The sequence below is a fragment of the Lepidochelys olivacea genome (genome assembly GCF_965140295.1).
Source record: "Lepidochelys olivacea isolate rLepOli2 genome assembly, chromosome: 9".
Lineage (NCBI taxonomy): Eukaryota > Metazoa > Chordata > Testudines > Cheloniidae > Lepidochelys > Lepidochelys olivacea.
In genome coordinates, this window is record NC_140419.1 from 55,521,645 (window position 1) to 55,534,750 (window position 13,106).

General features: G+C 46.5%; 1 protein-coding gene across 3 annotated transcripts in view; it reads left to right on the top strand.

Moving 5' to 3' along the window:
- The window catches only part of HDLBP (high density lipoprotein binding protein), a 91,424-nt gene that overhangs the window by 26,803 nt on the left and 51,515 nt on the right, over window positions 1–13,106 (top strand). The window contains exon 1 of one of the 3 annotated variants that reach the window (XM_084638365.1): window positions 8,599–8,728. The exons of 1 other annotated variant lie outside the window; for it this stretch is intronic. The gene's annotated coding sequence lies outside the window, so the exon portion shown is untranslated. Of the gene's footprint in view, window positions 1–8,598; window positions 8,729–9,823; window positions 9,889–13,106 lie in introns of those variants that run through there. One more of the 3 variants, XM_084638366.1, reaches the window with a different exon arrangement.

The following is a 13,106-nucleotide window of genomic DNA, read 5'->3' on the forward strand; positions in this document are numbered from 1 at the left end:
TAACCTATGGCAGAATTTGGCCAATGGAATCTTTATTACTGGTGATGATGTATGAATCAAAAGGAACACAGCTTCACTTCTAGATCTCCGTGAGAACTTCTTTCCTATCTAGTTGTAAATGATGCAAATTTGGTCTGGAAGTCATTGACATAGGAAGCATAGAATGCTGTTATGCCACTCTGAGTCACTTTTTACAGCAAACTACTTTTTTCTCTCTCTTCTTCCTCTCCCCCCCCCCCCCCCCCAGTGATCTTCATTATTACAACCTTATCAAAGGTTTTCTTCAGGGATAAACAATATTTATATCTGAGTGTATACTATGAAAACATGCCAAATTATTGGCTCCATGGAGTAACTTGCTTTGCTTATGGGAGAGTTTCCATATGCTCTGACTTGTGTAAGGCTTTCATTCTGAGTTTTCCTTCCACCTTCTTTTAAAACAGTAGTCTGCCTAAAAGAAATAAACAAGTACTTTCTAACGCAGCCTTAGTACTGCCAAAATCGAGATCAGCAGAGCTGGTAAAGCTGGAACTCCTTCAATATAAACGAGAGGGAACTTGCAAGGTGCTCTTTATGACTAGTCCTCTGTTTTGGAACTCACTTCCCTCCTTGGTCTGCTGGGCCCAGATCCTCAAAGGTATTTAGGATCCTAACATCCATTGAAATCAATTGAAGTTAGGAGCCTAAATACCTTTGAGAAACTGTGCTGTAGAGCCTAGATTTGTTAACCTTTTGAGCATGCTGCAAAGCCCATCTTTTTTTCTCTTCTCTAATGCAACTGAGGTAGATCTATTTCTGGGCAGTTCTCTTGCATTATTTTGTGATTTCAGTGTGTGGGATAAGCACGCAGAGCACAAGATGGGTACTTACTCGTTACATTTTAGAAATCTTAAGATATAATGAATCATACATTCATATTCAACACTTTTTTATTTTTTAGCTCATTTGGGTTGAGTTCAAAACAAGACCTGCAGTTCCTGGCTGCAAAATAGAGTATGCATCCCTTGCAACACCAGAAAACAATTGAAAAGACCCTGGAAAGATCATAGAATATCAGGGTTGGAAGGGACCTCAGGAGGTCATCTAGTCCAACCACCTGCTCAAGGCAGGACCAATCCCCAACTAAACCATCCTAGCCAGGACTTTCTCAAGCCTGACCTTAAGAACCTCAAAAGAAGGAGATTCCTCCACATCCTTAGGTAACCCATTCCAGTGCTTCACCACCCTCCTAGTGAAAAAGTTTTTCCTAATATCCAACCTAAACCTCCCCCACTGCAACTTGAGAACATTACTCCTTGTTCTGTCATCTGCTACCACCTGAGAACAGTCTAGGTCCATCCTCTTTGGAACCCCCTTTCAGGTAGTTGAAAGCAGCTATCAGATCCCGCCTCATTCTTCTCTTCTGCAGACTAAATAATTCCAGTTCCCTCAGCCTCTCCTCATAAGTCATGTGCTCCAGCCCCCTAATCATTTTTGTTGCCCTCCGCAACAAAATCCCAGGTTGTCCGAGGGTGAATGCGCCATGAAAGACCAGCATCTTTGCACCAGAAGTTGAGGGGCCACAAGTTTTTCCCTGCCTAGAAATCTCTGTTCCTAAGGAGAGCAGGACTCAGAGAGGCTTCTTTCTCCCCAGTTCTCCATTCTCAGAATGTCGTGACATGTCCTGTTTTTAGGGCCTGACCCAATGTCCCTGAGGGTTTCTGTTTTGTGGCAATTTCTGTGCATTCCTTCAGCTTGGCCGTAAGCAGGAACTGCCTGCAGCTGAGCCAGGGAAACTGATGATAGTTTGCTGGAGCATATGTTCTTATCAAGAACTGGTCCACTTGTCACGTTAACATCTTTCCCATGATGCCTGGTTGTCGGCTCTTCTTCTCACTAATCCTCAAGCCAGTCTCCCTCTCTTTACACAGCCAAATCCACAGGGTACCAGGAAAAGGAGAGGTTGGGCATTGCTTGTCATGATGAGCCGAGCACCCTCTTCTCCCCTGATGCCTCAGCTCTCCTTGCTAGGCCTTACCAAACCCACCCTATACATGCCTTCATGACAGATGGCCTGTTTTCTTGTTTTCAATGTGTGGTCACCCTGACAGGGAATGATGAGAAGAGCAGGCTCTAAACAACCCTTCAAGAACTCTGTGGAGGGAAGGGAAGTGACCATGACAGGTTGCTCCCACTGGTGTGGTTGCAGTGGGAGGACAGGGAACCAGGTCACAACAGGCCTCAGAGCATCCCTGAAGCTTTTTCTCTTTATCCTCCCACAGGAAATCTCTATACCACTTGGCTGTGTGTGTGTGAGGAATCGGTGATGACAGGCTGTCTCCCTCTATGGAAGCTTTTATACTTATGAGGAGAACAGCCTGTGACAGGTTTTCTCCCCAACAGAAATCTGCACTCCAGAAGTGGAGGCAGTGATAGACCCTTCCAGAACCTCCTCTGCCACAAAGCCTGGTGGCACATGCTGTGTGTCGCTGTTCTGTAGCTGGAGCCATATGGTAAAAAAGCCAAGCTACTTGAGGATTCCCGAAGGATACAGTTGTTGAGGGGATGTTGGAAGGAGATCCACAAACCTGTAATGTCTGAGAGCCTGTAACTTCATGTGAATAACTACAATGTGATAGGTGTATGTGGACCCCCATCACTGATATGATGCAGTATATCCCTAAGGAATGCCCTATTAAGCCAGACAATGAGATGGAGATTTGGGGAAAGGAAGATAAATCCCAGTAGGGGTTTCCAGACTGGGATTTCATCTGGCAGTGCCTCTCTGCGCTGAGGGTAACCTGGGCAACGCTAGGCTTCCTACCTGCACAAGAGCTAATTGGGTGTAGCTGAAGCTAGTTGCACTCAGAGCCTTAAAAAGGGCTTGTCTCTTCACAGAGAAAATGGATGGAAATAAGGCTCTGATGCTCAAAGGTATTTAGGCCCATAACTCCCATTTAAATCAGTGGAAGCTAGGAGCCTAAAAAGTTGAGGATGTGGGTCCAGCTTCCTGGAAACCAGGCCAGGGAGACACTAGAACTGCCTTGTTTAATATTAGTGTAGTGTTTAGATGCTGCTTAGTTGTATGAAGGGAATAGGGCCAGAGATTTTACATATGGTTGATTTTTGGTTGCACCTTAAACTATAACTGAATCTGAAATGGTGAGGAGGGTTTCTCTGTTTTGCCTGGGACTTGTGCTGTGTCAGGCCAGCTGCATGGACCTTGCCTCTGCCACATACAACAGCAGAAGTGAAAATGTGCTCGTGGGAGGACCAGTGGATATATACTGTGTGCTGACGCATATGAAAGTTTATTGCTTTTAGCTTCCAGGGGATGACCTAGATGCCCTAATGCAGGGGTTCTCAAACTGGGGGTCGGGACCCCTCAGGGGGTCACGAGGTTATTACATGGGAGCGCAAGCTGTCACCCTCCACCCCAAACCCTGCTTTGCCTCCAGCATTTATATTAGTATTAAATATACAACGACCAGCTTGGCTTAATGGTGAAATCCTAGCGGATCTTAAACATAAAAAAGAAGCTTACAAGAAGTGGAAGGTTGGACATATGACCAGGGAAGAGTATAAAAATATTGCTCGGGCATGTAGGAATGAAATCAGGAGGGCAAAATCGCACCTGGAGCTGCAGCTAGCAAGAGATGTCAAGAGTAACAAGAAGGGTTTCTTCAGGTATGTTGGCAACAAGAAGAAACTCAAGGAAAGTGTGGGCCCCTTACTGAATGAGGGAGGCAACCTAGTGACAGAGGATGTGGAAAAAGCTAATGTACTCAATACTTTTTTTGCCTCTGTCTTCACGAACAAGGTCAGCTCCCAGACTGCTGCGCTGCGCAACACAGCATGGGGAGTAGGTGGCCAGCCCTCTGTGGAGAAAGAGGTGGTTAGGGACTATTTAGGAAAGCTGGACGTGCACAAGTCCATGGGGCCGGACGAGTTGCATCCGAGAGTGCTAAAGGAATTGGCGGCTGTGATTGCAGAGCCATTGGCCATTATCTTTGAAAACTCGTGGCGAACGGGGGAAGTCCCAGATGACTGGAAAAAGGCTAATGTAGTGCCAATCTTTAAAAAAGGGAAGAAGGAGGATCCTGGGAACTACAGACCAGTCAGCCTCACCTCAATCCCTGGAAAAATCATGGAGCAGGTCCTCAAGGAATCAATCCTGAAGCACTTACACGAGAGGAAAGTGATCAGGAACAGTCAGCATGGATTCACCAAGGGAAGGTCATGCCTGACTAATCTAATCGCCTTCTATGATGAGATTACTGGTTTTGTGGATGAAGGGAAAGCAGTGGATGTATTGTTTCTTGACTTTAGCAAAGCTTTTGACACGGTCTCACACAGTATTCTTGTCAGCAAGTTAAAGAAGTATGGGCTGGATGAATGCACTATAAGGTGGGTAGAAAGTTGGCTAGATTGTCCGGCTCAATGGGTAGTGATCAATGGCTCCATGTCTGGATGGCAGCCGGTATCAAGTGGAGTGCCCCAAGGGTCGGTCCTGGGGCCGGTTTTGTTCAATATCTTCATAAATGATCTGGAGGATGGTGTGGATTGCACTCTCAGCAAATTTGCGGATGATACTAAACTAGGAGGAGTGGTAGATATGGTGGCAGGTAGGGATAGGCTACAGAGGGACCTAGACAAATTGGAGGATTGGGCCAAAAGAAATCTGATGAGGTTCAATAAGGATAAGTGCAGGGTCCTGCACTTAGGATGGAAGAATCCAATGCACCGCTACAGACTAGGGACCCAATGGCTAGGCAGCAGTTCTGCGGAAAAGGACCTAGGGGTGACAGAGAACAAGCTGGATATGAGTCAGCAGTATGCCCTTGTTGCCAAGAAGGCCAATGGCATTTGGGGATGTATAAGTAGGGGCATAGCCAGCAGATTGAGGGACGTGATCGTTCCCCTCTATTCGACATTGGTGAGGCCTCATCTGGAGTACTGTGTCCAGTTTTGGGCCCCACACTACAAGAAGGCTGTGGATAAATTGGAGAGAGTCCAGCGAAGGGCAACAAAAATGATTAGGGGTCTGGAACACATGAGTTATGAGGAGAGGCTGAGGGAACTGGGATTGTTTAGTCTGCAGAAGAGAAGAATGAGGGGGGATTTGATAGCTGCTTTCAACTACCTGAGAGGTGGTTCCAGAGAGGATGGTTCTAGACTATTCTCAGTGGTAGAAGAGGACAGGACAAGGAGTAATGGTCTCAAGTTGCAGTGTGGGAGGTTTAGGTTGGATATTAGGAAAAACTTTTTCACTAGGAGGGTGGTGAAACACTGGAATGCGTTACCTAGGGAGGTGGTACAATCTCCTTCCTTAGAAGTTTTTAAGGTCAGGCTTGACCAAAGCCCTGGCTGGGATGATTTAATTGCGGATTGGTCCTGCTTTGAGCAGGGGGTTGGACTAGATGACCCCCTAGGCATCATAAGTATAAGATGCCCCTACTTATACATCCCAAAATGCCATTGGCCTTCTTGGCAACAAGGGCATACTGCTGACTCATATCCAGCTTGTTCACTGTCACCCCTAGGTCCTTTTCCGCAGAACTGCTGCCTAGCCTTTGGGTCCCTAGTCTGTAGCGGTGCATTGGATTCTTCCATCCTAAGTGCAGGACCCTGCACTTATCCTTATTGAACCTCATCAGATTTCTTTTGGCCCAATCCTCCAATTTGTCTAGGTCCCTCTGTAGCCTATCCCTACCTGCCACCGTATCTACCACTCCTCCTAGTTTAGTATCATCCGCAAATTTGCTGAGAGTGCAATCCACACCATCCTCCAGATCATTTATGAAGATATTGAACAAAACCGGCCCCAGGACCGACCCTTGGGGCACTCCACTTGATACCGGCTGCCATCCAGACATGGAGCCATTGATCACTACCCATTGAGCCGGACAATCTAGCCAACTTTCTACCCACCTTATAGTGCATTCATCCAGCCCATACTTCTTTAACTTGCTGACAAGAATACTGTGCGAGACCGTGTCAAAAGCTTTGCTAAAATCAAGGAACAACACGTCCACTGCTTTCCCTTCATCCACAGAGCCAGTTATCTCGTCATAGAAGGCAATTAGATTAGTCAGGCAAGACTTGCCCTTGGTGAATCCATGCTGACTGTTCCTGATCACTTTCCTCTCGTGTAAGTGCTTCAGGATTGATTCCTTGAGGACCTGCTCCATGATTTTTCCAGGGACTGAGGTGAGGCTGACTGGTCTGTAGTTCCCAGGATCCTCCTTCTTCCCTTTTTTAAAGATTGGCACTACATTAGCCTTTTTCCAGTCGTCCAGGACTTCCCCGGATTGCCATGTTTTCAAAGATAATGGCCAATGGCTCTGCAATCACAGCCGCCAATTCCTTTAGCACTCTCGGATGCAACTCGTCCGGCCCCATGGACTTGTGCACGTCCAGCTTTCCTAAACAGTCCCTAACCACTTCTTTCTCCACAGGGGGCTGGCCACCTACTCCCCATGCTGTGTTGCACAGCGCAGCAGTCTGGGAGCTGACCTTGTTCGTGAAGACAGAGGCAAAAAAAGCATTGAGTACATTAGCTTTTTCCACATCTTCTGTCACTAGGTTGCCTCCCTTATTCAGTAAGGGGCCCACACTTTTCTTGACTTTCTTCTTGTTGCCAACATACCTGAAGAAACCCTTCTTGTTACTCTTAACATCTCTTGCTAGCTACAGCTCCAGGTGCGATTTGGCCCTACATGCCCGAGCAACATTTTTATACTCTTCCCTGGTCATTTGTCCAATCTTCCACTTCTTGTAAGCTTCTTTTTTATGTTTAAGATCCGCAAGGATTTCACTGTTAAGCCAAGCTGGTCGCCTGCCATATTTACTAGTCTTTTGACACATTGGGATGGTTTGTCCCTGTAACCTCAATAGGGATTCTTTGAAATACAGCCAGCTCTCCTGGACTCCTTTCCCCCTCATGTTATTCCCCCAGGGGATCCTACCCATCTGTTCCCTGAGTGAGTCGAAGTCTGCTTTCCTAAAGTTCAGGGTCCGTATTCTGCTGCTTACCTTTCTTCCCTGTGTCAGGATCCTGAACTCGACCAACTCCCAGGTTCCCATCCACTTTTGTTTCCCCTACTATTTCTTCCCGGTTTGTGAGCAGCAGGTCAAGAAAAGCTCTCCCCCTAGTTGGCTCCTCCAGCACTTACACCAGGAAATTGTCCCCTACATTTTCCAAAAACTTCCTGGATTGTCTGTGCACAGCTGTAGTGCTCTCCCAGCAGATATCAGGGTGATTGAAGTCGCACGTCCTGGTTCTCATGGGCGATCTAGTAGCTTCTGCGAGTTGCTGGAAGAAAGCCTCATCCACCTCATCCCCCTGGTCCAGTGGTCTATAGCAGACTCCCACCACTACATCACTCTTGTTGCTCACACTTCTAAACTTAATCTAGAGACACTCAGGTTTTTCTACAGTTTCATACCGGAGCTCTGAGCAGTCATACTGCTCCCTTACATACAGTGCTACTCCTCCACCTTTTCTGCCCTGCCTGTCCTTCCGGAACAGTTTATAACCATCCATGACAGTACTCCAGTTATGTGAATTATCCCACCAAGTCTCTGTTATTCCAATCACGTCATAATTCCTTGCCTTCACCAGGACCTCCAGTTCTCCCTGCTTGTTTCCAAGGCTTTGTGCATTTGTATATAGGCACTTGAGATAACCTGCTGATCGCCCCTCATTCTCGTTATGAGTTCTCCCCTCACAGACGTTCCTGCCTGTGCTTCCTCCAGGTATCCTGTTTGCCCACTTACCTCAGGCCTTTGGTCTCCTTCCCCCGGTGAACCTAGTTTTAAGCCCTCCTCACTAGGTTAATCTCTGTACCAAGCAAATGTATTTTTATATCCTTGTTTAGATTAATGTTCAGATATTTTACAGAAGTATGCTTTAAAGACAGGTGTGACTGAGTAGAGGCTAGCTATTTAGAGTGTAGGGTGAGAGTGTTCAAAGCAGCAAAAGATAACGTTGTGTAAAGTGCTATATGTAAAAGGTGAGCCATAGGAAACATAGGTACTAAAATAGTATGTAGACCTTATATTAGCACTTTGGGTCTTTGCTTTTCAAAACACACTCCACACATTAGTGAATTAACACTAAGGGCTTGCCTAAACAGGGAAAGCAGCAGAACTATAGTGGTATAATTTACCAGTACAGCTCTAGAACTGTAACTACTCCCTGGGACACTGGTCCAGAAATCAAAGTGACTTTTTCCCTGAAGCTGATGTACCTGTACTTTCCAAAACGACAGGTCAACCCTGACGTTTGACTGGACTGTCAGAATGTGGGGAAGTGGAATTCTGGGGGGGACACTCCTGGCTCTCAGCTAATTGGGGGTCACACCCGCTGAGCTCACCTCTTCCTACTTTGCAGATGGGGAGGGAGGTAGAGGAAGGTTATCATGCTGATCTTCAGGGCAGCTGAGGACCTACCGCCTCCCTCAAGGGGGCGGGCGGGCTGAGAGCCAAGGTCCGGCAGCGGGGACCAGCTCTTCCTTCCCCCTGAGGCCTGGTTGCCCCTCTGGACCCGACCGGGCAGCGCCCTGCCGGCGGCGCTGCGGTTGCAGGGCCAGGCCTGCCCTGGAAGGGAAGGGGCATGGCTCTGACGTGCGTGGCTGGGATTGGCAGTCGCCCGCCCTATATAGCAACCGGGGAAGGTGCCTCGCAGCTTTCCCAGGAGCGTTTCGGGGCTTCTCCAGCAGAGAGAGCTAGCAGGGCACCGGCCGGAGTAAGTTGCATGCCGGGCCGGGACCGGGACTCGGGGCACCCCCAGCCCCGTCACCCCTCACCCGCTGCAGCCGAGGCGCCGGGCTGGGCCCACGGCACCAAGTTGGCTGGAAAGGGTGGCGCGGGCAGCGGAGCTGAGCTGCCGACGTGGAAGCTGAGACGCGGCAGCGGCAAAGGGAGCTGTCTGTCCCGCTTCCCCCGCGCGGGTCGCGCCCCCTCCCTGCCCACAGCCCCGCGCCGCCGTTTAGAGCTGCGCTCCAGTAGCCCCACGGGAGCCGCCACGGGGAGGGGGAGGGGGCAAGACCTACGTGTCACTACTGCGCATGGGCCCGGGCTCGGCCGGCGCTGCCGCCGCCGAACTTTGCACGAACTTTTTGCCCGGCCTTGTCCCGAACGGGCTCGGGGCCGAGGACCCCCGCGGGGAGCGGGTCTCTCTACTGCGCTTGCCTCCCGCGCCGGGCAGGACGCTCTGCGCTGGCACAGACCGGGCTCGGGCTCGCTGCCTGCCCGCGGAGGGCATCTTCTGGCTGGGCCCCTACCGCCCGCGGTGTTAGCTGGGCGCCCACCTGCTGTTCGTGTGTTAGCTGGGTCTGCGCCTTGCACGTGGGGCTGTTCCCAGACCTGCTACTCGCGGCGCCTGGCTCCATTTTCACCGTTTTCTTTTTTCTTCTCTTTTGCTCGAGGGGGGAGGGGTGCATCGGTGAATTAACGTGGGATTTTGATGATGACGCTGGCAGTGGCCACAAGAGAGCAGCCCAGCACCCTCCCCTCCACCTCGGTTTCAGGGCTGCGTGATAATTCCCTTCTTAAATCAGCCCAGCCAACATCCCTCCCACCCCCAAAACAGCTCAACAAACCTTTAATAAGAAGGACGAAGTATAACTTCATTGTGGTGTTGCTACTAACTTTCTGTGTCGCTTTGACTGGTTTACTTTTTAAGATTGTTGCAAGCTAGTCATATTTTTGGAGCTGGGATTGTGAAATTTCTGGCATTGTTCTTATCTGATATTTGTAAGAAGCGTACAAAATTCAGTTCTCACTATCAGGATCTTTGCAGACTTACTTTGGTCTTTTAGACCTCTTTGCTGGAAACCACTCCATAGTTCGTTAATCTGTACAGCACAAATAAGGTTTTAGTGTGCACCAAGAAAGTCCCATAAGGTGAGTTAATGGGTTTCTGGGTAGGTATATTTGAGTAAGACTGGGTTTAATTACCTACCTTGATCTTATTTGTCTATATGTATTTGGAGAGGATGAAATAATGACTGTAAATAAAAGCAAGGCATAAGGAATTGTGGGATGCTCGTTACAAAATCAATGTTCTGCTTTTAATTGAGAATGAGGGTGGCTGACTCATAGACCCAATCTTATCATTTGAAATTACTTTATCCGGAGTGTTTTGGGGGGACTGGATGAGGATGGCTTTACAGAAATGTTTTTTTTGGGGGGGGAATAAAATGTGGTTTCTGGGATGTGGCTGTCTAGGGGGAGGGAAGATTTAGCCTTTGTCTAGACTAGGATTTAAGGTAGTGCTAACATGTCCAGTAATCTAGTATAGAGAAAGCACACTGCTTTTAATAAAAGAAAAAAAGGAGTACTTGTGGCACCTTAGAGACTAACAAATTTATTTGAGCATAAGCTTTCGTGAGCTACATTTTCTTTTTGTGTTTTTCTAACACGGCTGCTACTCTGAAAACTGCTTTTAATGTGTGCTCTGTGTGTTAGGCTCCCACCTATGGTTTAACTTGCACTTTATAGTAGTATAACAAATGTTAAAGTATATCGTGTCTTGTCTGACTCCTAGAATGTCAGTCACTAGTTATGCCTCTTATCCTAGCCTAGACAAGAGCCAGAGTTCATGGATGGGATATATATCAGTGGTTCTCAAACTTTTGTACTGGTGATCCCTTTCGCATAGCAAGCCTCTGAGTGCGACCCCCTTATACATTAAAAAATCTTTTTTTATATATTTAACATTATAAATGCTGGATGCAAAGTGGGGTTTGGGGTGTAGGCTGACAACTTGCGACCGCCCATTTAATAACCTTGTGACCCCGTGAGGGGTCCTGACCCCCAGTTTGAGAACCCCATATCTATATGAAAGGAGTGTTCCCCTGAATGGCAATGTGTAGGTGAGACTGAGTGGTGGTCAGGCATGGCAGAGAGATTCTGGTTAGGTTTTATTAATGAGAAGGTTTTCTGGATGACTCTCCTTTTTATGAAGAAAAGAGGTATTTGAACCACTGCCCTCCACCTACCACCAGAAGCTGACTAGAGGAGCTTTACACCCCGTTAGACCTGGTGTACTGAAATCTTTAATTGTAACAAAATGGCCTGCCTTGGGATCTTGTCCAATGCCAGATCAGACTTGCAAAATGCTATTTGCCCAGGGTAACTTTTTTTTTTTAGGGGGAAGGAAAATGAGTAAGTAAAGCTTTTTCATGAGTTTCATAGTGAAGAGCAGGTGAGGTGCTTTAGCTGGTGATTTCTTTGTGACAATTTTGCAAGGCTGATTTAAATAATAGATATTAATGTATGACTAGGCTTTCAGTAATTTGGTTCATATAACTGCAAGTTCAGGGTTCTGGTATTTGTGTCTCTTCTCTTGCCCCCTCCTCTTCTTTCCCCCATCCCCCTCTCCCAAGTGACTTTAGTTTTAGAGTCTCAGGTGATTCATTGCAACCACTTCGTTTAAAAGGTTATTTCTATGTACGTATCACTGTTAGAATGAATATCAGAGTAACTTACTAGCTTTTCCCTTTAATGTTATCCTGTTACTCCTAGTTACCTTCCCTAAAGAATTCCTGTCCTTCCTTGGTGTGTATGTCAAATACTTGTAGAAGATCATGTCATCTCTTAGCCATACTATAAATGTTACATGCCTCACAAATTAATCCCTACAGCCTCCTAATCATTTGGGTTGCTCTTCTGTAGTGAGACTCCAATTCTTCAGTAACTTCCTAGTAATCTCAGTACACAGAACTGGACACACTATTCCTGATGTGGTGCCCTCCCATAGAGAGGGATTGTTACCTTTTTCCCCTCCATTACATGATTACTCTTCATCTGCAGTTCAAAACTGACTTAGCCTTTTTTCTTTGTTGATGTATCACATTGCAAACTCATATAATTTGATCTCTATCAACTCCACATCTTTTTTTCAGTATTACCATGTCCCTGGTTCCTCTCCAAACAGTGAATATCTGTTTGACTATTCACTACCCCCATCAATCTTTAGTCTCACTATTATTTTGTGCCATATTTATACTTCTCTAGGGCTTGTGATCTAACTGTCCTTAGGGACTGGGCATCTTGGATGTATGTATTTATAAACTTGTTTAGTGATCAAGGAGAAATGGATTAAACTTCATCGGAGTTGGGAATAGTACAGTAGCTTTTCAGAGCACTTAAACACTGGTTAGACTAACACACAAATGACACGGCTGTTACTCTGAAACCTGACACAAATGAAGTTTGTTAATCAGTTTATAATTGACCATACTGAAGAGGACAAGATTATTGTAAGGGGCATTATCTGGTGTTTAACTACTGTTAGTCTTCCTGGGTGGCCTGTATAAAACTCAAGCTTTTGTGAATAAAGTAGTCTTGTAGATCGTTAACTAGGGAGAGATTTGTGATAGGTTTACTGGCCCTTTAAGGTTGCACCTCCCCCTCATCTCTTTCCCCTCCCCCTCTCTGAAGCTATGAATGGTCACTGGTACAGGCAGTGCTGAGGTGGCATTTGTGAAAATTACTTTCTGCTCTACGCTGACACAGCTTGCTTTGCAGGGCACTCCTAAAGTCTTTCTAAATTTCAGAATGGTTTGGAAGTCTGCCTGCATCCCCTCACAGGTGTGCACATGTACAGATTTCAGATAAGTCATTTTTTAAAAATAGGTAATTAGCCTTTCTTCTCTTTACTTTAGCATAAGGCTTCACTTAAGCAAAACATCCAGTCCCATTTGGAATCTGTTATGAATGTCTTTGTTAGAATATGCTTGCATTATAACAAATTGTCTGAATTACTCTTGATCTATGTGTGATTGGGATAGATTGCTTTTCATCTGTCAAGTAACAATTTATTAGAAACGCTGGTAAGAGGAAACTACAAAAAAAGTAAATCTTGTCACTTTGAAGGCAGCTGAAGCTTGAGTCAGTTTAACAGCTTCAGCCTTAGGAGAAGTGACATGTAAACCAGTCATACAGGGGTAGTCAATTATTTTTTGTCAAGGGTCCAAATTTCTTGGTCAAGGTATAATCCAGGTCCAGTCTCCAGAGAAAATAATGAGTAAATAAAAAAAAATTCAAGGTCCATTCCAAAACATCTGGCTGTCCAGATTTGGCCCACCCTCCACCTATTGACTACCCCTGTCTTAAGC